The sequence below is a fragment of the Microtus pennsylvanicus genome, chromosome 17 (genome assembly GCF_037038515.1).
Source record: "Microtus pennsylvanicus isolate mMicPen1 chromosome 17, mMicPen1.hap1, whole genome shotgun sequence".
Taxonomy (NCBI): domain Eukaryota; kingdom Metazoa; phylum Chordata; class Mammalia; order Rodentia; family Cricetidae; genus Microtus; species Microtus pennsylvanicus.
In genome coordinates this window covers 146,388-169,588 of record NC_134595.1, presented here as the reverse complement: position 1 = coordinate 169,588, position 23,201 = coordinate 146,388, and the positions used below count along the sequence as shown (strand labels likewise).

The 23,201-nt window shown below is 41.5% G+C and overlaps 1 protein-coding gene across 8 annotated transcripts in view; it reads right to left on the bottom strand.

The window, feature by feature from the left end:
• Window positions 1-282: 282 nt before the first annotated feature.
• Window positions 283-23,201, bottom strand: part of LOC142837201 (serine/threonine-protein kinase DCLK2-like) — a 136,734-nt gene continuing 113,815 nt past the window's right edge. For 7 of the 8 annotated variants that reach the window (XR_012908210.1, XR_012908209.1, XR_012908211.1 and 4 more), the window contains one exon: window positions 283-5,325. The gene's annotated coding sequence lies outside the window, so the exon portion shown is untranslated. The remainder of the gene's footprint in view (window positions 5,326-23,201) is intronic. The other variant, XM_075952178.1, reaches the window with a different exon arrangement.

Here is a 23,201-nt window from a genome sequence, read left to right as displayed (position 1 = left end):
TGACTTTTACCCCCATCGTTTCTCCTCTTACTGGCATCAGCAATAGTAGAAGCCAGGGCAGGAACAGGCTGAACTGTTTTTACATTCCATTAGCACATGCTGGGGCATCAGTTGACCTAACCATTTTTTTCACTACAAATAGCAGGTGTGCCCTTGTTGATTGCCTTGGTGGGCTACTTAGTCTAGGGTTAGTAGCCCGCCTGGCAGTTCAGTTATTCCAGGGTCACGGAGAGGCACTACCTGGAAGATATGGGCTAGGAGACAGGAAGAAGGCCATGCAAAGTTTGTCAGAGCCTCCGTTTATTAGAGATGGGGGACAACTTATATAGAGTAAAGAGTTGGGGGATGGGCAAAGGGGTCTGGGCTCTTGCCGCGTGGTTCACGTTGGTCACGTGGTTCTCGTTGATCATGTAGCCAGGTTACCTTCGGTCAGGTCACTGTAGGCCAAGAAGTCGCAACTAGGAGATGACACACCTTGTTCTCGAGATAGTTTGGAATGTGGGATGGGTTCCGCTAACAGATAGCTCTCATTAACAGCCAATTTGGGTGTGGGGTAGGCTTTGATTCCTAACACAATTAGGGGTGTGGGGTTCTCTGCAGACTCCCCAGGTTCCTGTAATGATTTTAGGAGGAAATTGGCTCCTGACAGATCCCCTTTTCTTTTATAAAGACAGGCAGCTATTAAGTGAAGGGCATCAGGTCAGAGTCCAACCAAGGTGTCAGATCTAAAGGGGAAGGGACTGGGACAAGGAGAGACCCTCCTCTCGAATGGTGAAGCAATTTACCTCTCCTGGGAACAGAGGGGTGCCTTATGATTCTTAGGTCGAGTGGGGACCAGATCTTTATCCCCCTTACCCGTCCTAGGATTCCCAGTATCCTGTCTTAGGTTGGGGGATTTCCTGCCACAAGTCACCCGTCCTTGGAGCTCCTCAAATGAAAGGTATCTAGCGAGATTTAAAATAAACAGATCACAGGTCGACCCTGTTTTAGGCCTTGTGGAGGGCACTCCTCGTGCCTGGCACCATGCCATTGTTGAGCCGGCCAGTACAGCCTCTGTATGGTGTGCTGTTCAGGCGAGGGTCCACACTAACTCCCGTCATTGGGCCCCTGTGTCTATCATTAATGAAAAGACTGTGAGTAGCTCCTCAAACAAAATATAATGATATAATTTTGGGCACCAATAACTCCATCTTCCAGACAAGAAGAAAGGGCATTTTCCAAACCCAGTATTCACCTTTTAATCTGGCCTTAGGTATCCTCCTTCCTAAATGCCTACTCCACAATAAGATTATGAGTGCTGCCTGCCAACAATTAGGGCAGTGTAAAAGGGATCTAAATCTAAATTTTTTTAACATATGCATTAAACCCAAACATTTTACAGCGTGTGTCAAACTTTTCCCAACATCTATAAGCAGTTATAAGTATCATTAGATCAATTGCAGTAAGAGCACAGTGATATACATTGTTGTTATCAAATACCACCAGTTCCAGTCTCTGAACAACAGTGACAGGAACCCTAATCTTCCCCCTTATTAAGTGAAGAGAGGTTAATATTTTAATTAAAATGAGTTCTGTGTCCCAAAGATTAAAACTGTCTGATGTTTAGTCCACATCAGAAGCAGCTCAGCATTTGTGCTTTAGGGCAGGTGGGATTCCTGAGTGAGGTGAGCTGGATTCAGCTATCTGAAGCACATCCTGGCACTTATCTCAGGCGGGTCTCCCTGGACTCTCTAGGGGCAGAATTGACACCCTGCAGAGTGGGGTAGCAGGTTCTGTTATCAGGCACTCCTCTCCTTGGGGGCAGGAAAGGCCGGACCAAGGACCTCTCCCCAGTCTCCTCTGGAACTCCTCTGTGGGCATCTGCAGCCTCGACATCAGATCCAGCTTTTATTTTCTTTCTGTGAAAAAAGCATAAACATATCCTCGACCCCAAATATATATAGGTCGGGTTTTTTCATAATGCATTGCAAGGGCTTTTCCACCTTGCCTTAGCAAAGGTCAGCTTGGTGTTATCACGCCAGATCCGTTTGTGTTAGGATCTGCTTGCAACCTTTTATGAGTTGCTTTCAAGGAGCCTTGTTACGCTCCACAATTTCTTTTTTATTAGCCATATATGCAGCTCTTCCATTGGAAAAGCCATTTGTAAAATTTAGCATAAAATCCTTTAAGGGATTTTTTTTGCTATAACATTAGCAAAATACAGTTGTGTGAATTGTAGCAATGATCTGGGAAAAGATTATTGTTTTTGCCTTTGAATTGAGCAAACATAATTGTCCAGGAATCTGTCTTAAAATTATCAATGAATCTATTATTTAGTATAAGAAACATTGATTATAGTCAATATTTTGTCAAACCATTTTTCAGCTTTTATCCTGCCCTTTTGTATCAGACAGGCTACTGTTTTAAATTAAGAGTTTAATATCTTAACTGGCAAAACTGAGAAGGTTTAGCCATAAACAGCATTTTTTATAAAACTGTTGTAGAATAAGTTTTACATTTAATATACGCATTTGTCATAGGTGAATTATAATTAATATACTGTATCTGTTGATTATTGTATACTTTACCTGTTGATTTATATTTTACCTGCTTGAATACCTGTTAGGCAGCTTGTTTAAGCTTTTTATTGGAAATTGTTTTTTGTAAGAATTTTACCTAGCGGCTCAAGGTCTTTCATAAAAATATTATAACTAGGGCTTTAACCATTGTATATCTAATTAAAAGTTTATAAGATATCCTCCTCTTAAGTTTTAAGTCTGCCTTGCAGATAGGAAACTGGAAAAATGAAGCATTTTTTGACTAATAATGCTGGCCTCATTAGACACCAACATGTAGAAGAATGAAAATGGATCTACATCCATCTCCATGTACAAAACTTAAGTTTAAATGAGCCAAAGGCCTCAGCATATAAAAATTATGTTGAACCTCACAGAGAAAAATTTTTGAAGCACACTTTGCCACATCTCAAACACAGCCTCAGTGGCATAAACATTTGGAGAAACCATAAATCTCCTGAACTGAGAAACTTTTGTATAACAAGACTATATAGTGGGAAAAGATCTTTACTTATCATAAATCCATTCCAAAAATATATGAATAACTCAGGAAATTAGTTATTAAAAATTTTAATCCCAAAAAATATTTGTTATAGACCTAAACTGAAAACTCTCAGATGAACTTAAAAATGACTGAGACACTTAAAAATGCTCAAACATAACAACCTTTAGCCCTCAGAGAAATGCAAACCAAAACTCCGAGATTTTATCTTATCCTTGTAGAAATGACCAAGATTAAAAATTATTATTAACAATTTATGCTTACGAAAATGTGGGTAAAGAAAAAACTTTTATTGCTGGAAGTGTAAACTGGTGCTGGAAGTGCATACTGGCATAGCCACTTTTGGATCATACCTAGTATTGAAAATCCTGGATAAACCAGACTCTCCCAGCAGGAAGAGAAGAACCAAAAATCCAGGGCTAGCCGCTTCAGCGACCCTGCACCAGGAACCAGCTGAAGACAAAGCCAGACCTTGACCTCGAAAAACAGGTTTTCCAGCCGCAATTATCACAGTACTGTTTTAGGAACTAGGGGATTACAACCTTGGGAGTGGTCCTGAGGCAGGAGAGCTGTCCTCCTGCAACCACCACAGGATTTTTGGAATTTATGACCCTCCCGGACCACTGGGATGTGGCCCCTTTCCTCAAAAAATTCTTTCTCCTGGTCACTGGGGGTCGAACTCCTCCCCCACCAACCAAGGCCACGTGTGCGACCTCAGCAAGGATGGTCTCCGGGCCCTTGCCATCCAGAGACCCAAGTGAGAGTCTCCCCAGCATTGAGGGACCCTCATTTTGTCTATTTTTTAAAATTAGGCAAATATCTACCTCAAAACTTAGCAATACCTCTTTTGGGCCTAAATACAAAGATGTTTGACCAAACCACAAGGACACGTGCTCAGCCATGCCCATAGCAGAACCATTTTATCATAGCCTAGAATCTGAAAATAACCCAGATGTACCTCTTTTACATCTAGGATAAATGAGACATCATCCTTTTTAATATTCATGAATACCACAAAATATCTTGGAGTAATTCCAAGCAAGCAGGACAGAAGTTTTGGGTCCCATCATCTCTGCCTGTGAAGGCGGAAATGTTTTTTATTTTTAACCATTATCATTTGTTAGAGTATAACTCTGGCCCTTGATAAAGTTAATTAAGAGGCCTGAGTCTCAGCAGACCACCTTGAAGCCACACCTGGCAGCAGGAAAGGACCTCAAGCTGAAACAATACAACTCCCACCCAAGAGTGGGCCGTACAAATGGAAAAACTTGTAGGATAAGAACTTTAAATCTTGAAAGATCCCCTACTTTCTTGCGAAAGCAGAAGAAACACAGCAAAAATGACAATTTCACTGAAAGCAGTTTACAGATTCAATGTAAATGTCCATTAAAAATTATAGCAACATTCCTCACAGAACTCACAGATTTAATGTAAATGTTCATTAAAATTATAGCAAAACTTTTTACAGAACTCGAAAGAACAATATAGAACTCAAAAGAACAATCTCCAACCTTATACGAAAGAAATAAAAACTCAGGATAGCCTAAACAATTCTAAAAATCCTCTGAATATATCACAATCTTTGATTTTAAAACTTTCCTACAGAAACACAGTGCTGAAATTAATCTACCTTAGATATAAACTTATACACCTACAAACTAAAGATTTTTGACCAAGAAGCAAGATTTTTAAAATGGAAAAGAAGCATATTTACTGTCCTAAATGAAGCTGCAGCTTTTTGAGTCTAGATTCCTGTATAGCAAACCTGCCTGTCAGCTTTTGCTCCATATGGCAGGGGGTTTAGACATAGACATAGGCTCTCTAGCCCTAGCAGCCAGCCTGCTTGGCAGGTGTAGCTGTGTGGATTGTACCCTAACTTCTCGCATCTCGAGGGACTCCCTTTTGAGTCCACAAGCAAACACATAAAGCAAACATATGAATCTCTGTTTTTGACTCTTACTCCTCTCTCCCTGAGTGATTGATTAAATTCCTGTATGGATTTCTCTTCCCTTGAAAGTCCCATATCTTTTTGGATGACGGTGAGCCTGCGCCTACCTTGTCCTGCAGATCTGTCCGAGTTCTACAGCCGCAGAACCTTCTGTTTTCCCGGGACTGCGCGTTGTCGTCCGATAGTTGACCGTGCTCCGCGTCGCTGGTTCGGGCGCCACTGTTGATTGCCTTGGCGGGCTACTTAGTCTAGGGTTAGTAGCCCGCCTGGCAGTTCAGTTATTCCAGGGTCACGGAGAGGCACTACCTGGAAGATATGGTCTAGGAGACAGGAAGAAGGCCATGCAAAGTTTGTCAGAGCCTCCGTTTATTAGAGATGGGGGACAACTTATATAGAGTAAAGAGTTGGGGGATGGGCAAAGGGGTCTGGGCTCTTGCCGCGTGGTTCACGTTGGTCACGTGGTTCTCGTTGATCACGTAGCCAGGTTACCTTCGGTCAGGTCACTGTAGGCCAAGAAGTCGCAACTAGGAGATGACACACCTAGTTCTCGAGATAGTTTGGAATGTGGGATGGGTTCCGCTAACAGATAGTGCTTCTCATTAACAGCCAATTTGGGTGTGGGGTAGGCTTTGATTCCTAACACAATTAGGGGTGTGGGGTTCTCTGCAGACTCCCCAGGGTGATGGTTCCTGTAATGATTTTAGGAGGAAATTGGCTCCTGACATGCCCTCAATTCTTGGGGCAATTAATTTTATTACTACACAATCATCAATATGAAACCACCAGCTATGACACAATAAGCGGTCTACACTGGTTTGATCCAGTTTGAAACAGTTTGAACAGGTCTGATCCAGTTTGATCCCGTTTTTAACCCGTCTACACTGGTTTTATCCAGTTTGAACCAGTTTGATCCTTATTCATCTGATCCGTCCTAATCACTGCTGTCCTTCTACTCCTTTCCCTCCCTATTCTAGCTGCAGGAATTACAATACTTCTTACAGACCGTAATCTAAATACCACTCTCTGCGACCCAGATGGAGGGGGCGACCCCATCCTCTATCAACCCCTGTTCTGATTCTTTGGGCACCCAGAGGTACATATTCTTATTCTCCCTGGCTTTGGCATCATCTCCCATATCGTAACCTACTACTCAGGCAAAAAAGAACCATTCGGATACATAGGAATAGTCTGAGCTATAATATCTATGGGATTCCTAGGATTTATTGTTCACAGTAGGACCTGACGTAGACACGCGAGCTTACTTTACATTGGCCACAATAAGAGCCAACCTTCGTTAAGGTAAAATAAGAAAGGAAGGATTCGAACCCCCTAAAACTGGTTTCAAGCCAGCACCATAGCCTCTATGTCTTTCTCAATGAGATATTAGTAAATAAATTACATAACTTTGTCAAAGTTAAATTATAGACTAAACTCTATCTATCTTATATGGCTTACCCATTCCAACTAGGCTTACAAGATGCTTCCTCCTCATTGGGGCTGAAGAGATGGCTCAGAGGTTAAGAGCATTGCCTGCTCTTCCAAAGGTCCTGAGTTCAATTCCTGGCAACCCCATGGTGGCTCACAAACCATCTGTAATGAGGTCTGGTGCCCGCTTCTGGAGTGCAGACATACACACAGACAGAATACTTTATACATAATAAATAAATAAATAAATAAAATAAATAAATATTTTTAAAAAGATGCTTCTTCACCTATTGTAGAAGAATTAATAAATTTTCATGACCAGACACTTAGAATGGTGTTTTTAGTACTAGATATCAGTAATCTCATAAAGACAACAGAACTAACTCATACTACCAGTATGACACCCAAGAAGTAGAGACGATCTGAACCCTCTTACCCGCCATAATCCTGATTCTAATTGCCCTGCCTTCCTTACAAATCTTGTACATAATAGACGAAATTAACAACCTAGCCCTCACAGTAAAAACAATGGGCCACAAATGATATTGAAGATTGATCTTTATCAATAATCTAATTACATTACGAAGCTTAGAGCGTTCACCTTTTAAGTTAAAGTTAGAGATAGTTAGTCTCCATAGTGAATGCCACAACTGGATACATCCACATGATTTATTACGGTCCTGTCAACGACAATGACACTGTTCATTCGTATACAGCTAAAAATCTCACTTCACAACGTCCCACAAACTCCATCAAGTCAAGTCAATTAGACTTATAAAAGCAAGCAAAAATAAATAAATAAATAAAAAAATAAAAAAAAAGGGCTGGAGAGATGGCTCAGAGGTTAAGAGCATTGCCTGCTCTTCCAAAGGTCCTGAGTTCGAGTTCCGGCACCCACACGGTGGCTCACAACCATCAGTAATGGGGTCTGGTGCCCTCTTCTGGCCTGCAGGCATACATACACACAGGCAGAATATTGTGTGCATAATAAATAAATAAATAAATGTTAAAAAAAAACAACCCCTGAGAATCAAAATGAATGAAAATTTATTCGCCTTTTTTATTACCCCTACAATAATTGTCGTACTTATTATTATACTCCCATCAATACTTTATAACTTCTTCCAAACGACTGGTCTCAAACCGCTTCCACTCATTTCAACAATTACTCAAACTCATTATTAAATAATGCTAATCCACTCACCCAAAGGACGCACACGATCACTCCTACTAGTATCCTTAATTATATTTATTGGCTCAACTAACCTTCTAGGACTCTTACCACACACATTCACCCCAACAACACAATTATCAACAAATTTAGGAATAGCAATCCCAATATGAGATGGAGCCGTAATCCTCAGCTTCCGCCATAAACCGAAAGCCTCGTTAGCCCACTTCCTACCCCAGGGTACCACTATCTCCCTCATTCCTATATTAATCATTATTGAAACCACCAGCTTATTCATCTAACCCATAGCCCTAGCTAACATCACCGCAGGTCACTTATTAATTCACTTAATCAATGGTGCTACAGTAGTTCTCACAGCATTAGCCCACCAACAGCTACAATCACATTCATCATTTTAGCCCTTCTTACTATCCTAGAGTTTGCCGTAGCCCTAATTCAATCTTACGTATTTGCCTTACTAGTAAGCCTCTACCTACATGATAACACCTAATGACCCACCAAACTCATCCTTTCCATATAGTAAACCCAAGCCCTTCTCTGCCCTACTGCTAACCTCAGGTTTAGTTATATGATTCCACTACAGTTCAGCTATCCTTCTATCACTAGGACTCCTAGGTAATTCACTCACTATATATCAGTGATGACGTGATGTAATCCGAGGAGGCACTTATCAAGGACATCACACACCTATTGTACAAAAAGGCCTACGCTATGGAACAATCCTATTTATCATCTCCGGAAGTGTTTCTCTTTGCAGGTTTCTTCTGAGCATTCCATCACTCAAGCCTAGCCCCAACCCATGACCTTGGGGGCTGCTGGCCACCAACAGGAATTACACCCCTTAACCCTCTAGAAGTTCCACTCCTAAACACATCAGTCTTACGAGCATCAGGAGTATCTATCACATGAGCCCACCACAGCCTAATAGAAGGCAAACGAAATAACACACACCAAGCCCTATTTTATCACAATCATACTGGGAGTCTATGTCACCATTCTACAAGCCTCAGAATATTTCGAAACACCATTCTCTATGTCAGATGGAATTTACGGATCCACATTCTTCACGGCAACCGGATTCCATGGCCTCCACATCATCTTTGGCTCCACCTTCCTAATTATTTGTCTCCCACGACAATTAAAATACCACTTCACATCTAAACACCACTCTGGCTTCGAAGCAGCAGCACGATATTGACACTTCGTAGACGTAGCATGATTATTCCTATATGTATCTGATTATTGATGAGGATCATACTTTCTTAGTATAATCAGTACATCTGACTTCAATCAGTTAGTTCTAGTGCAACCTAAAAGAAAGTAATTAACATAATACTTATCTTACTAGTAAACATCACCCTAGCCATAACCCTAATTCCCATAGCCTTCTGACTTACTCACTTTAACATCTATACTGAAAAAGCCAACCCATAGGAATGCGGATTTGACCCTATAAGCTCAGCTCGACTACCCTTCTCAAGGAAATTCTTTCTAGTAGCGATCACCTTCCTACTCTTCGATCTTGAAATCGCATTAACTCCTTCCATTACCCTGAGCGATACAATTCCCCAACAGAAACATACCAACAATCATCGCATTTATCCTCGGCCTAGCTTATGAGTGGACACAAAAAGGCTTAGAATGAACAGAATAACTGGTAATTAGTTTCATTGACATTAATGATATCGACTCATTAGATTATGATGATATCATAATTACCAAAAATGACACCTGCCGTACTTAACATTACCCTGTCCTTTACTTTTTCTTTCCTAGGAACCCTTATATTCCAATTGCACCTACTATCTACCCTCCTCTGCCTAGAAGGTATAATATTATCCTTATTTATCACACCCTTAAACACACACTCCATAATTATATTCCCAATCCCCATCGTTATCTTATCTTAGTATTTGCTGCCTGTGAGGCAGCTGTAGGGCTAGCCCTATTAGCAAAAATTTCAAACACCTATGGCTCTGATTTCGTACATAACCTAAACCTTCTACAATGCTAAAAATTATTTTCCTATCATTCATACTATTACCCCTAACCTGACTTTCAAGTGACAAAAAAGTATGGATCAATGGTGACAACCTATAGCCTTCTAATTAACCTTGTCTCTATTAACCTTTTATGACAAAACAACAAAAACAGCCTGAGCTTCTCTACCATATTCTCCGCAGACCCCTTATCTGTCCCACTTCTAGTCCTAACAACTTCCACGAATACTCCTGGCCAGCTAAAATCATATCAAAAAACTAAACATTTCCCTACTAGTGTACCTCCAAACTCTACTTATCATGACATTCTCTGCCAATGAACTCATCATATTCTATGTCCCATTTGAAGCCACCCTCATTCCAACCCTTATTATTATGACACGATGAGGGAACCAAACAGAACGAATTAACGCAGGGATTTACTTCTTATTTTACACCTGAGTAGGATCCATCACCCTAGTAATTGCCTTAATCTGCATTCAAAACTCAACAGGAACATTAAACCTTACCCTAATAACACTAAAAAACTCCTCACCAATCAACCAAACATGGTCTAATATCATCCTATGACTAGCTTGTATTATTATATAATTATATAATTATAGTTAAACTACCCCTATATGGAGTCCACCTAGGACTCCCTAAAGCCCATGTCGAGGCCCCCATTGCAGGATCTATGATCCTCGCAGCAATTCTACTAAAGCTAGGGGGATATGGCATATGAATCTCTACAATTCTAGACCCAGTAACTAGATATATAGCCTGTCCTTTTATCCTATTGTCACTATGAGGAATAATTATAACCAGCTCCATCTGCCTCCGACAGATGGACCTCTCATCCCTTATTCTTCAGTCAGCCATATGGCCCTAGTCATGGCCGCCATCATAATCCAAACCCCATGAAGTTTTATGGGAGCTACAGCATTAATAATTGCCCATGGTTTAACATCCTCCCTATTGTTCTGTCTAGCAAACACAAACTATGAATGCATCCATAGTCCAACAATAATCATAGCCCGAGGTCTACAAATAGGATTCCCTCTAATGGCCACATGATGAATCATAGCAAGCTTAGCTAATCTTGCCCTACCACCAACAATCAATTGAATTGGAGAACTAATAATTACAATCTCCTTATTCTCTTGATCAAATCCATCCATTATTCTACTAGGAACAAACATCCCTGTTACCTCCCTTTACTCGATCTACATAATTGTCACCACACAACGGGGTAAACTAACCAACCATATAAATAACTTACAACCTTCACACACACGAGAATCGACACTCATAGCTATCCATATTTTACCTCTCGTCCTACTTACTATTAACCCTAAGCTAATTATGGGCTCCACACTATATTAATATAGTTTAAAAAAATACCAGACTGTGAATCTGAAGATAGGATATAAATATCCTTATTTACCCAGAAAGCATGCAAGAGCTGTTAAACTCTCACTAAGCCTAAAATTTGACCTTTTCTCAATCGTTTTCTTACCTGTAGCCCTATTCGTCACATGATCAATTATAGAATTTTCTATATGATATATACACTCAGACCCAAACCTAGATCGATTATAGAATTTTCTATATGATATATACACTCAGACCCAAACCTAGATCGGTTTATCAAATACCTATTAACATTCTTAATCACTATAGTCATCTTAACTACCACTAACAACCTGTTCAGAAGTTAAATGGTCAACCTTCTTTTAAAGTATTTTATTGTCAGTTTCCCTCTTTATTTTTTTTAAAGATTAATTTATTATGTATACAACTTTCTGCCTCCGTTTATACTAACATGCCATAGGAGGGCGCCAGATCTCTTTTCAGATGGTTGTGAGCCACCATGTGTTTGCTGGGAATTGAACTCAGGACCTCTGGAAGAGCAGAACTCTAAAGCACAAGCTGTGAGAGCAACCCAGGAGAACAGAGCAAGAGAGCATGAGACACAGAGCAGACCAAGAACAGTTCCCAGAGACTCAGACAGCCACTGTAAGAATTGCATCAACAGAATAGAAAAGATGGAAGAGAGAATCTCAGGGGTTGAACATAGCTATATGAAATAAATTCATCAGCCAAAGAAAACATTAAATCTAACAAATACTTAACACAAAACATCCAGGAAATCTGGGAAAACATCAAAACTCAAAACCTAAGAATGATAGGGATAGAAGGAGAACTCCAGCTCAAAGAAAACACATTAAACAAAATGATACAAACTTAAGGAAAGATAGCCCTACAAAGATCGAAGAAGCTTACAGAACACAAGATAGACTGGATAAAAATAAAGTCCACTCACCATATAATAATTAAAACACAAAACATATAGACTAAAGACAGAATATTATGAGCAGCAAAGGGAAAAGGTCAAGTAACATATAAAGGTAGACCTATCAGAATGACACCTGACTTCTCAATGGAAACCAAGAAAGCAAGAAGGCCCTGGTCAGATATGCTGCAGACACTAAGAGACCACAGATGCAAGCACAGATATCTATACCCAGCAAACATTTCCATCACCATCGATGGAGGAAACAAGATAATCCATGACAAAACCAGATTTGCACAATATATATCACAAACCCAGCATTACAGAAAGTACTAGAAGGAAAACCCCAACCCAAGGAAGCTCACTTCACACACAAAATAATCAAGCAACAGATAACCTCACATCAGCAAAACCAAAGGAAGGGAAACACACAACCACTCTCAATGAAACAGAACAGGTATTAACAACCACTGGACATTAATAGCACTTAATATCAATGGTCCCAACTCACCTATAAAAGGACCCAGGCTAAGAAAATGGATAGGAAAACAAGAGCCAGCTTTCTGCTGTATACAAGAAACACACCTCAACCTCAAAGACAGACATTTCCTCAGAGTAAAGGATTAGGAAAAGGTTTTCCGATTAATTGCACCTAAAAAAAAAGGTGTAGCTATCCTAATATCTAACATTAGATTTCAAAATGAAATAAATAAGAAGAGATGAAGAAAGACAGTTTATACTCATAACAAGATAAATCTATCAAACTGAAGTCTCAATCCTTAACATTTATGCCCCTAATACAAGAGCACTCACATATGTAAAAGAAACATTACTAGCCGGGCGGTGGTGGCGCACGCCTTTAATCCTAGCACTCGGGAGGCAGAGGCAGGCAGATCTCTGTGAGTTCGAGACCAGCCTGGTCTACAAGAGCTAGTTCCAGGACAGGCTCCAAAACCACAGAGAAACCCTGTCTCGAAAAACCAAAAAAAAAAAAAAAAAAAAAGAAAGAAAGAAAGAAAGAAAGAAAGAAAGAAAGAAAGAAACATTACTAAAGCTTAAAACATACATCAAAATCCGCACACTGCTAGTGGAGACTTCTACATTCCACTAACCACAATGTTAGTTTGGTCTACCAGACAAAAAAATTCACAGAGAAATGAGGAAACTAACAGATGGCATAGATGAAAAGGAATTAACAGACATGTACAGAACATTTCACCTAAACGCAAAATTATACCTTCTTCTCAGCACCTCAGAACCTTCTCTAAGAATGACCACATACTCCATAGCAAATCAAACATCTGCAGATATGAAAAAATTGGAGTAACCCTATGTGTCTTATTGGATCACCAGGTTTAAAGTTAGAAATTAACAACAATACTACGAGAAATCATACAAATTCATGGAAATTGAAAAGTAAACTATTGAACCACCCCTGGGTCAAAAAAGAAATAAGAAAGAAATTAAAGACTTCCTAAAATTAAACAAAAATGAAGCCACAAAGTACACAAACCTATGGGACACTATGAATTCAGTGCTAAGAAGAAAGTTCATGGCACATAAAGAAAGTGGAGAAACACTTATCCAAACTCTTACGCAAACTAATAAAAAAGCAGAGATAGAAAATCCAAATTAACACAGTCAGAAATGAAAAGGGATAAATGACAACAGACATCAAGGAAATCCAGAGAATCCTTAGATCATACTACAAAAGCCTGACTCCACAATATTAGAACAAAGAAAGAGAATTACAAACTACTCTCACTTATGAACAAAGATGCAAACATAATTAACAGAATGCATCAAACTGATCCAAGAACACATCAAAAAAAGCTTGAGGAAATGGGATCATTGAGATGGAGGAAGGTCAGAGATGAGAGCAAGGAAAGAGATAGATTGATTGAGGGAGCCATTATGGCAAGAGGAAGAAGAAGAGAGAAAAAGCAAGGGAAAAGCAACTTTTAAAGCCGAGGTATTTCACCGATCCTGGGCCCGGGTGAACCCGACACCTAGCGGGGGTATGCGAACGACTGAAGCCTTCTGGTCCACCCGCTCAAGTCTCCCAGCACCCTCTCCAGCTGGTCCCGTCACTGGGTTCCATCCCCAACGCACACACCCATGGGTGACTCTTCCGGCACAACCTCCTACACAGAGACCGTCCCCAAGCACGACACCGACTCCGGGACACACCCGCCTGCCGGGCCGGGACTCTCATCACTCTTTCCGCCTCACAAAAGCCATTTCGCCCCGTCCTCGTCAACGACCGAGGACCAGGAGCGTTGCAGAAGGCCACCGCTAGGGGGCGCCCGACAACCGACCGCCATAGATCGCTCGCTCGTTCGGCCGCGGTCGCGGCGGCGGCATCTTCACCTTCTCTGGCGTGACAGCGTCCTTCCACGCTCACGCCCGGAGGTGGCACGGGCCCACAACAGGACAGGGAACTCCCCTGTCGGTTCCCCCACCCTTCCCCATCCCACCCCCGAACACGGTGAACGGCGGGCCGGGCAGCTAGGAAAGCAGGCGAATCGAATGCTCGCTCGCTCGCTCACGGGAAAACAAAGAGCGTGTCTGACAGATCGGTGACAGGACTAGATGGGCCAGGGGCTTCTGCAACCATTAGGGCATGGTGAGAGGGAGGGACCGAGGGAGGAAGGGAGGGAGGGAGGCGGCAACGGCAGTTCCCTGCCATCTAAGGTCTCCTTTCACCATGGCCACTGCTTGCTTGCTTGTGGTTCTTTTTTTTCACCCCACTCCCCACGCCCTCAGCCCACACTTCTCAGACTAAATACCGAGTCAGAGAAAATTAAAACAGACGTGGAATAGTTTTTTTTTAAAAAAAACAATAATAATAATGAAATAAAAATAGTGTTTCAAAAATCCCACTCGGATTTCATTTCTGGGAATAATATCGTCATAGTGATGTGTTGTGAACATTTTCACTTAGAACAGAAAAAATAAACAGGTCACTTTAGTCATTTCTTGGAGAGGGTCTGTTTCCCCACCACGATGGTTCGCACTTGCTGAGTTGCTGAAGATGATCTCCTGATCCTCGTGTTTTCAGTTTCTGAGTGCTGCTGACATGACAGACATGGGCCCTCACACTCGAGTTTATGAGACACTACTGAGAGCGTGGAGCCCATAGGACAAGGCTTTGGCTTTCCCTTCCCCTCCCACATAAGCCAGATAAATAAATAAATAAATAAATAAATAAATAAATAAATAAATAAATAAATAAATACCCAGCAGCAGAAGCATGAAAGCAGCTTCTCAGACCCTTTAGAGCTCCTGAGTTACAGTCATGGCAGAGGATACGACTAGGCCAGGGCTCCCTTCACAACCACCATCCAGGCCTGCCTGCCTGCCTTCCTTTTTTAAATGCCAGTTTACTAAAATTTTAGTTATTTTTAATTGCGTTGGGAGGCTAGAAATTTTTGGGTTTTCGTGAGTGGGCAGACATATGAAAGAAAGGAAGAAAGGAAGGAAGGAAGGAAGGAAGGAAGGAAGGAAGGAAGGAAGGAGAGAAGAATCAGAGCAGTGAATATACAGGTGCCCAGACCTTACACCAATGTTGACTGCAGATAGAAAAATAAGAGGAAGAAAAAAAAATAGAATGATGTGGGAGTGTCATATCAATCTGTTGATTTCATTGGTTAAGCAATAAAGAAACTGTTTGGCCCTGTGGGTGGAGTAAACAGAACAGAATGCCGGGAGGAAGAGGAAGTGAGGTCAGACTCCACAGAATACAGTGTCTGTGTAATTATTTCGGGTAAAACTAGCCGGGCAGGGCAGGCGGCTGGGGTGTTTGGGGACGCAGCCCCGCCGCCGCCCCCTATTACTACAATAGAACGTCACCAAAAGGACAGCCTGGTCTATAAAAATGAGTTCCGGGACAGCCAGGGCTATTCCATGAAATTGGCTGAGTTCAAATCAGCAATTTCCCAACTCCAACAAGAATGTTGACAGGAAAGGCAACAGCTGTCGAGGAAGGCCAGTGGAGCTGTAGGCACACCCTTCACACCCTTTGAAACTTCTCTGTTGCAAGGTCACAGAGTTAGGAAAGGAAAATAACGCCTCACTGAAGTCATTCCTAGGCTAGGGCTCCCTTCACAACCATTTGAAAGGATCACAGCACTGAATATAGAGACGCACGGTAATTACACCAACGTTGACTGGAAAGACACCTAAACTAACAGAGACACACACATACACAATCCATAGCATTTGCTGCCTAGCAGATCAAATTAATTCCAGTGTCAGTAGGCATACCCTTCACACCCCTTGAAACTTCTCTGTTGCAAGGTCACAGAGTTAGGAAAGGATCTTGATCTTGAACTTTCCTTAATAGTAAGTCTGTGTGTGGATCACACTCAAGCCAAGTGCCCCTCAGAGCTCATGGAAGACAAAACAGATCTCTAGAATAAGAGAGACGGGGGTGGGGGAGATTCACTCAAGAAAATGAAAGCAAAACCCTACACAAACCCTGGCACACAGTAAAATCAGTCCTATGAGGAAATTTGTAGCTCTGATTGCCTACTTTTTAAAAAGACTTCTAACCGGGTAATGGTGGTACACGCCTTTAATTCCAACACTCGTTCTGGTCTCCAAGAGCTAGTTCCAGGACTGACTCAATTAGAGCGAACTAGAGAGAAACCCTGTCACAAAACAAACAAAAAAGGAATAAATACTTTATGGAAGAATAGATGGACAGATAGACAGACAGACAGACCCACACCCCATCTTCTGGTCTTCTGAAGGTACCAGGCTCTCTCACAGGGGTCAGGCAGAAACGCAGGCAGTGTATGTGTGTGATATCAAGCAAGCCTATATGTGATACATAGGGTATGATAGGATAATGTCACTATTAAATTGGGGTAGGTCTCAGGAGCACAAGAACCCAAATCTGTGCTGTACTCCCTGTCACCAGAAGAGGGCACTAGATCCCCACCATGTGGTTTCTGGACATTCCAGAAATTCCATCTCTCCAGTTCTCATTCTTTCATTGTTCCTCCTGCATGCCTGCATCTAGTGAGAGAGTGGGCACCATTCCTCCCTGCTTCTGTGTGTCTGTCACGTCCCGGATAGCCAGAGTGCCCGCCACATATGCCTGAGATAGATGTGGCCGGCAGCCCTGGGGCTGGGGGAAAGGGAGAGAGTGGGTTCCCTGGAGAGCCTTGGGCAGAGGCTCTGTGGATTCCCTGCAGGAGGCCTCACCACCTCTGAGGAGCCCATGGGGGAGGGGGAAAGGGAAGGTCAACCATACAGTCCTGCCTGGCTTTTGCTTTGCTTTGCTTTGTTTTTGTTTTTGTTTGTTTCCAGGTACAGCTGTGACCAGGTCTGAACCCAGGACAGACTCCAAAGCTAGAGAAAAATCCTGTCTCAGAAAACAAACAAAAAAAAATTAAATGAATGGATAGATAGCTAGATAGCCAGACAGAGGGATGATAAAAACACCTCCAAGATCAGGGAGACCAAGGCAGGCAGATCACTGTGAGTTTAAGGCTCCCTTGTTCTGCAGATTGAGATTCAGGACAGGCAAAGTGACACAGAGAAACCCCGTTTTAAAAAAAAAAAAGGTGAGGGCTGGAGAGAGATGGCTCTGTGGTTAAGAGTTCTGACTGCTCTTCCAGAGGACCCAGGTTCAATTCCTTACCACCCACATGGCAGTCAACAGCTGTCGGTAACTCCAAGATCTGACACCCTCAGATAGACATACATGCAGGCAAAACACCAATGCCAGTAAAATGAAAATAAATAAATTATTAGGAAAATAAATATATAAAAAAGGTGTTTAGTGCATGCCTTTAATCTCAGCACTAGGAGGCAGAGGAAGATCACTCTCTGTGATCTCTGTGAGTCTGAGGCCAGTCTTGTCTACAAAGTGAGTCCCAGGGCATACAAGGGTACACAACGAACCTTAAGTTGAACAACCACAAATAAGCAAACAAATAGAGAGATAATAACAATAAAAATATTTGAGAGTTCAAATAATTGACTTCATCCACAATAAAAGAATATAAAAATAAAAATATCAAATGCACTTGAACACATTGACACAGGAGAACGCTTGGTAAATAGAACCCCAGAAGCACAGACACTGAGAGAAACAATTAATAAGTGAGACCTCCTGAAACTGAAAAGCTTCTGTAAAGCAAAGAACATGGCCAACAAGACAAAACGACGGCCTTACTGAATGGGAAAAGATCTTCACTAATCTCCAAAATACACAAAGAACTCGAGAAATTGGTCATCCAAAGAACAAATAATCCAATTTTAAAAAATGGAGTACAGACCTAAATAGAGAACTCTCAACAGAGGGATCTAAAATGGTTGAAAGACACTTAAATGTTGGGTCGAGGGGGGGGGTCATGCAAAGATGAGAACACCACCAAGTCTAATAAACCAAAAACAAACTTAAAAATAAAAACACACTGCGAGTCACAGAAGCTTATCAGGTAGCTGAGACCACAGGCAGAGTTTGGGCTTCTGACACTGTGGCAAAAGGCCGGTTTCTGAAACCCATTTTTATAGAAGGGGCATCGCAGGGCGGTGGTGGCGCAAGCCTTTAATCCCAGCACTCGGGAAGCAGAGGCAGGCAGATCTCTGTGAGTTCGAGACCAGCCTGGTCTACAGAGCTAGTTCCAGGACAGGCTCCAAAGCCACAGAGAAACCCTGTCTCGAAAAACCAAAAAAAAAAAAGTTTCTCTGGGTGTGCCTCTGTGTGTGTGTGTGTGCGTGTGTGTGTGTGTGTGTGTGTGTGTTTATGGGGTGGCTTTTGAACTAACCAAGATGACTGGTTCCATATCTGGCAGAGAGGCAGGTGAATCTCTGGGAGTTTGAGGCCAGCCAGCCTGGTTGACAAGAGCTAGTTCCAAAGACAGGCTCCAAAGCAACAGAGAAACCCTTCCTTGAAAATCAAAACAAGAACACAAACCAAAAATAAAATAAAACATAAATTAAATGAGAGAGAGAGAGAGAGAGAGAGAGAGAGAGAGAGAGAAAAGAAATGTTGATTTGTTGATTTACAGACAAGAAATAAGAAAAAACAAAACCATAATACAAAACCATAATGTTACCAAGATGACAGCCTGGTTTATATAGTGAGTTAAAGGTATTATACAGAGAAACCCTGCACCAATAATAATAATAATAATAATAATAATAATAATAATAATAATAATAAAAGAAGAAAACAAAAAAAAACAAGTAAGGAAAAAGAAAGGAAGGAAGGAAAAAACAGGTGTTTTCATTTTTTCTTTGTTTATCTCAGGTTATTTTATTTTAATTTATTTTTTTAATTGCAGCAGCAGCAGCAGCAGCAGCAGCAGCAGCAGTATATTTTGGGTAGCACATTTCTTTATTCTCAGTTCTCAGCCCTCAGAAATCAGGAGAGGCAGAAACAGGCAAATCGCTGTGAGTTTGAGGCCACCTTGTTCTGCAGTGTGAGTTTTAGGACAGGCAAAGCGACAGACACAGAGAAACCCTTTCTTAGGGGGGAAAAGTGTGTTTAGTACAGGCCTTTAATTCCGGCACTAGGAATCAGAGGTAGAGGCAGGGGCAGCTAGATCTCTGTGAGTCTGAGGCCAGCCTTGTCTACAAAGTGAGTTCCAGGGACACAGGGAACCTCTATGTAAAAAAACAAAACAAAACACACAAATAAACTAATAATAATAATAATCTAAGAGGTCAATTAATTGACTTCACCCAAAATTCAAAAATAAAAAAAGAGTGTGTCTGACTGATCAGTGAAAGGACTATGTGGGCCAAGGGGCTGCCACAATTGTGGCTTGGTGAGAGGGAGGAACTGGGGGAGGGAGGAAGGGAGGGAGGGAGGGAGGCCTGCTTTCTTAGGGTTCTTTTTCAGTAGTTGTGTTTGTACAACCCCACACCCCACTTCTCATACTAAATACCGAGTCTGAGAAAATTAAAACAGCCGTGGAATAATTCCCACTTGGATGTCTGTTCCTGCCCTGTAAAACAAGAACCACAACAAAAATATCCATATCTAAGCAGGCCAATTAAATTGTAGCCTCACCCTTTAAAGGTTCTAGCTGTTGGGAAGGGCTGGTGACCTTGAACTTTACTAGTCACTGAAATCTGCCTTCTCACTTTTACCAGGTGCCCTCAGGGGCCAGGAGTGGAGGCCAGGGCCCCTGCCACAGGAGATTTCCTAGATCACCTACAGGCGCTTAGGATTCCTGGGCCTGCTTAGAGAAAGACACACGACACGTGAGGCGCAGAGAAAAAAAATTTTTTTTTTTTTTTTGGTTTTCTGAGACAAGGATTCTCTGTAGCTTTGGCACCTGTCCTGGAACTGTAGACGACCAGGCTGGCCTCAAACTCACAGAGATCTGCTTGCCTCTGTCTGCCACAGAGAAAATTACAACAGCCATGGAATAATATGAAAAATTCTGATTTACGCCAGGCAGTGGTGGCGCACGCCTTTAATCCCAGCACTTGGGAGGCAGAGGCAGGCGGATCTCTGTGATTTTGAGACCAGCCTGGTCTACAAGAGCTAGTTCCAGGACAGGCTCCAAAACCACAGAGAAACCCTGTCTCGAAAAACCAAAAAAATAAAAATGAAAATAATAAGGATGAAATAATATGTTAAAAAAAGAAAAATTCTGACTTTGATATCATTTCCAGGAATACTGATGCAGTGAATTATTTGGAACATTTTCACTTCCGACAGAAAAAAATAAAAATGTCATTTTATTAATTTCTTTTTGAGGGTCTCTTTCCCACCAGGATGGTTTGCACTTGCTGGGTTGTTGAAGATGATCTCCTGATCCTTGTATTCCCAGTTCCTGAGTGCTGCCGGCAGGACAGACATGCGCTCACTATACACTCGAGTTTTTGATGCAGTACTGAGAACCTGGAGCCCAAAGGACAAGGCTTCAGCTTCCCCTGCCCCTCTGACATAGGCCAGATACATAAATGATTACCCAGATTTTATTTAAATCTCTCAGTGTGGCTTGTGTATGTGGGGGAGACAGGGAAGGTATCACATTTCAAAACATTTTCATAACTGCACTTAGCACTGCATTCTTTTCCATTTATTTTACTTTTATTTGAGAGTGTTTCCAATTGTGTAGGACTTAGTTAAATTTCAATTTCTTAAGGAATTTTTTTATGATTTTCTTAACTTTATTTTATGTGCAATGGTCTGAAGATGTCAGATCACCCAGAAACTGAATTTACAATCACTATGAGCTGCCATGCAGGTGCTGGGAATTGAACCCAATTTCTCTGGAAGAGCTGCGAAACTAGCTCTCCAGGCTCTTCTTAATTTAAAAGTTTATTTATGTGTCTCTGGTTGTGCCTGTGCCTGTGTTTGGTTTGTGTGTGTGTTGTGGGGGGGAGGGTTTTGGGGGGGTGGCTTTTGACCTCACCAGACAAAGGCATTCAAGAGCACTGGCTCCATATTTAACAGAAACAGGATCATTGGGAGTTTTAGGACAGCCTGGTCTACAAGAAAGGAGCTAGTTTTAACAACAGTCTCCAAAGCAGCAGAGAAACCCTGTCTCATAAAGCAAAACACAAAACCAAACATATTCGAGAGAGAGAGAGAGAGAGAGAGAGAGAGAGAGAGAGAGAGAGAGAGAGAGAGAGAACAGCTAGGGCTGTTACACAGAGAAACCGTGCCTCAAGAACTAACTAATAAAAGAAGGGGAAAAAAACCAAGAGAGCAAGAAAGCAAAGAAATCAAGCAAGCAAGCAAGAAGGAAAGCTAGAGAGAAACCCTGTCTCAGAAAACAAAAAAATAAATAAATAAACTAATAAATGAATGAATAGATAGATAGATAGATGGATAGATAGATAGATAGATGATAAAACACCTCCAAGATCACGGAGACCAAAGCAGGCAGATCACTGTGAGTTTAAGGCTACTTTGTCCTGCAGATTGAGATTCAGGACAAGCAAAGTGACACAGGAAAACCCTGTTTTCAAAAAAAATGTGTTTAGTGTAAGCCTTTAATGCCATCACTAGAAGGCGGAGGCAGGCGGATCTCTGTGAATCTGAGGCCAGTCTTGTTTACAAAGTGAGTCCCAGGGCATACAAGGATACACAAGGAAACCCCGTGTTGCAAAACCACAAATAAACAAACAGATAATAACAATAAAAATATTTGAGAGTTCAAATAATTGACCTCATCCACAATAAAAAAAATATAAAAATAAAAATATCAAAAGCATTTGAACGGAGGCTGGAGAGATGGCTCAGCAGTTAAGAGCATTGCCTGCTCTTCCAAAGGTCCTGAGTTCAGTTCCCAGCAACCACATGGTGGCTCACAACCATCTGTAATAGGGTCTGGTGCTCTCTTCTGGCCTTCAGACATACACACAGAAAGAATATTGTATACATAATAAATAAATATTTATTTTAAAAAAAAGGCATTTGAACGCATCGGCACAGGAGACCGCTTCCTAAATCTAACTCCAGTAGCACAGACTCTGAGAGAAACAAAATTAATCAATGGGACCTCCTGAAACTGAAAAGCTTCTTCTGTAAAGCAAAGGACATGGTCAACAAGACAAAACGACGGCCTTACAGAATGGGCAAAGATCTTCACTAACCCCACATCAGACAGAGGTCCGATCTCCAAAATATACAAAGAACTCAAGACATTGGTCATCTCAAGAACAAATAATCCAATTCACAACATGGAGGTACAGACCTAAACAGAGAACTCTCAACCGAAAAATCTAAAATGGCTGAAAGACACTTAAGGAAATGTTCAACACCCTTAGTCATCAGAGATATGTAAATCAAAACAGCTCTGAGATTCCACTTTATACCTGTAAGAATGGCCAAGATCTAAAACACTGATGACAACTTATGCTGGAGAGGATGTGGGGAAAAGGGAACACTCCTGAATCGCTGGTGGGAATGCAAGCTGGTACAGCCCATTTGGATGTCAGTGTGGCGATTTCTCAGAAAATTAGGAAACAACCTTCCTCAAGATCCAGCAATACCACGTTTAGGTAAATATGTAAAGGACACTGAGAGAAACAATTAATAAGTGAGACCTCCTGAAACTGAAAAGCTTCTGTAAAGCAAGAACATGGCCAACAAGACAAAACGACGGCCTTACAGAATGGGAAAAGATCTTCACTAATCTCCAAAATACACAAAGAACTCGAGAAATTGGTCATCCAAAGAACAAATAATCCAATTTTAAAAAATGGAGTACAGACCTAAACAGAGAACTCTCAACAGAGGGATCTAAAATGGTTGAAAGACACTTAAATGTTGGGTCGAGGGGGGGGGTCATGCAAAGATGAGAACACCACCAAGTCTAATAA